Below are 3,681 nucleotides of genomic sequence, written 5' to 3'. Positions count from 1 at the left end.
GAGTAAGTATCCTATTCTTAATTCTACTTCTAGAATAACATCCAACCTATAGCTATTCCTAATGCCAACATCATCATACTACAGACAAACAACCATCTATACAACCTCCTAATTTCACCGGGCCGCAGCAGTAGCCTCTCTGTTCCTCATTAGGCTTTGGTGATGTGCTTCCATCACATCAGACAGGTTGTTAATGATGTGATGATGATAACTCAGTCGAGTCTTGTGTACTTGTGTGTCCTCTGTGATCCTCCTTACCCATTCTTTTTCCGTTGGATTCATCCCTTGAGGGTAAGACGCAGGTATTCCGGTCACAATCTGGGTCATTCTGCTCCCTTCATGGGGTCGGGATGACTCCCCAACGACCCTCTCTGAGTTTTCAAATGTCACTCTCTGTGGCAGGGGGACACTCTTCCTGGGTGTGACCCTGGTTCTTGGACCGTGATAGGTTTGTGGCGGAATGTCAGGTACTGGCTCCGTCGGGGGTAGGTAGGACACTTGTGGTGTGGCGGCAGCATCACTTGAAGCCGTATCCTGGTCATACGGGTCCACCTCTTCGTTGCGGTTCGAGTTCCTTCTGGAGCGACCAACTACGTATCCGGATTGGTCGACGGAATATTCGCTTGGATCAGAATACATTTTTAGAGATCTGCGACATGGACAACCTTGGTTACTAAGGTGCATCCTCTAGCATAAGCTTAGTGATTCAATAGAAGCTTCTAAAACTAAGTCATAGCAAACAGACTATATCCTCTGGTCAAACTTCTGGTTATACTACCAGAGCTTCTGGTCGTGAGACCAGAGCTTCTGTTGCAACATCAACACTTAGAAAATTCTAAGAAATCCTTCCATCGATCCTCTGGTTCTTCTATTCGCCCTTAAAAGAGCTTCTGGTTGCGAGACYAGAGCSTMTRTGGMAAAATCTATAGAGAAATTCTAAGATTCCATCCATTGGTCCTCTGGTCCTTCTGCTTGCCCTTTCCAGTGCTTCTGGTTGCGATACCAAAGCCTCTGTGACCATACTTAGAAAAAAAAAATCTAGGAATCGATCCTCTGGTCCTTCTACTTGCCTCTGCCAGAGCCTCTGGTTGCGATACCAGAGCCTCTGGTCCAACATCCATACTTAGAAAATACTGACTCTTCCATTGATCCTCTGGTCCTTCTACTCGTCTCTACCAGACCCTCTGGTCCAACAAGGACACTTAGTGAAAATTTCGAGCAATCTATTTTTCTATCGCCTCTGGTCTTCTCGACCAGCGCCTCTGGTCCTACACGGACACTTAGCGAAAATTTCGAGCAATCTATTTTTCCATCGCCTCTGGTCTTCTCGACCAGCGCCTCTGGTCCTACACGGACACTTAGCGAAAATTTCGAGCAATCTATTTTTCCATCGCCTCTGGTCCTAGGAATCGGATAATCATAAAAGTGCAACAAAACTCATGCTTTTCACAACAATTTCATTTGCTGGAGCATACCTTTGTTCAGATCGATTAAGTTTTTCTCATTACATATAAATTAAGCATAGGTGATCAGTCTCTGCTTAAGCGATATGTAACAATATGACCCGCTTTAAAACACATAAATTTCATATTTCATGAAATCTATTTGGAAAATTTTTGGTTATAGTCGATGGTTTCTAAAGAAAACCAGCGTTCTCTATAACTGAAGATCTGATGCCAAATCTGTCACACCCCACTAAAGCGGAAACACGGGATGCTAACAGACAAGCGAGTCATAGCAACAATTTATAAATAACACTATTTCGAGTAGTTTCAAAAACAAAACGGTTCATCGACATAACAGGAATTTGAAACTACATAGCGTTCGCAAAACACTTCAAAATCCTGACAATTAATTGATCTTGGCCCAAGTATGCTCCCAGAATCCAAACCTCTTATTTAGAACCTGAAAAGCATGGAATAGAAACAAGGTCAACTACAAAGAGTTGGTGAGTTCACGGGTTTTCACATGCATAAAAACATTTCAATGCATAAACCAAGTAATAGCAAACTTATGCGAATTCTTTGCACTTAATAAATGTAAATCTCTCGCGATGTAACACTTGAGACGCTACTGAGCCTTACCTGACCAATATGCCCCATTAATTTTCGAACAACCAGAAGTAGCCCGTTCACTACTTAGGTCCCATGGTTAGATAAAACACTAATTCAGTGGTGGTCCAAATTCCACATGATTAGGCTAGAAAACGTAGGTAATTGTGCACCCCTTTCTGGGTGGGACTGTCAACACAATAGCGGCTATTCACAATACCACGGCTCGGGGATGTACCCGAGTTAACAAGTAGCGTGTATGGACGGGGACTTTTCTTTGGAAACATATACTCTCAAGCGCATCAATTTAGCATTTATTCTAAGTGCGGAAACAGTTGTCAAAACAAAACATAATGAACCCGACTAAGCAGTTCCTTAGCCCAACGRTTTTGAGCAAAACATCGACTAAACAGTTCTTTAGTCCCAATATTTCAAATACATAAACATGCAAAGTTTGCTCAATTTCATGCTTTTCCCCCCAGAAAATAGAAAAAGCATTAAAAGTGGGGCCGTGAGAACTCACTTGTTTGGCGATTATCCGAATGATTCCTTTAAGGACTTGCTATGCTCGCTTGAACTTCCTGACAGACCAATCATATGTAGATATTATTATAACTCTTATTATTATTACTAATTGGATTTAATAACTTTGAGTCATCATTTCTTTGTTACCTGATGAATTAGAGATATTATTCCTGATCAAAGATGTTTTATTATATTTTGGTGTTCATCACCCTGCGTTTGCAAAGAAGGAATTTACTCACTTGACCCTTCTGGTCTAACCCTCATTTTCCGTTTTAAAATTATGCATTACTGGAATGGTGGAGTCCAGGGATGATAAGGGAAAAAGGAAAATGTGATTATTTTCCTAATCTGTTATCAGTTTTTGAAGATATGCTTTTAATGACTTAATTTGAAGATACATGTTGTATTACATGTGTTAGTACATGATTTATTTGGAATTTTTCATATGTAGATTTTGTACATATAAGAATCCTTGTACTAGTGGGACCTTGTGATGTAAACTATATTTCTATGTGATGAAATATGTGTTATATGCAAATGTGGTGTTTAGGGGTGTTACATCCACTAGCATCACATTCCACTTCAAATACCTTGTCGAAATCGGGAAGTGCAAGTACCGGTGTAGTGCTGAGTTTGGCTTGGATTGCAGTGAAACTGTGATCTTTGATTGTACTAAAGTTTTTTACAAACCTTTGGAAAAAGGCTTCTAGACCGTGGAAGCTTCGGACATCCGAGATGTTTTGGGGAGTAGGCCATTCTTTGATCGCACGTACCTTTTCTTCATCTACTTCGATACCGGCTTCTCCAACAATGAAACCAAAAACCGAAGTTTGTGGGTGCAGAAAGTGCACTTCTTGAGGTTGACATAAAGTTTGCTTTCCTGGAGTACGGACAAAACTTTGCGTAGATGCGTTAAGTGGTCTTCCTTGCTACGACTGTAGATGAGGATGTCGTCGAAATACACAACGATGAAAGATCCGATGAAGGGTTTGAGGACTTGGTTCATTGTCCTCATGAAGGTGCTTGGAGCGTTGGAGGTGTCGAATCATGTGACAAGCCATTCGAATAGACCGAAAGGCATTTTGAACGCCGTCTTCCATTCATC

The sequence above is a fragment of the Cynara cardunculus genome (assembly GCF_001531365.2).
Source record: "Cynara cardunculus var. scolymus isolate 2C chromosome LG 12, CcrdV1, whole genome shotgun sequence".
Classification (NCBI taxonomy): Eukaryota; Viridiplantae; Streptophyta; class Magnoliopsida; order Asterales; family Asteraceae; genus Cynara; species Cynara cardunculus.
This window is presented reverse-complemented; position numbering follows the sequence as displayed.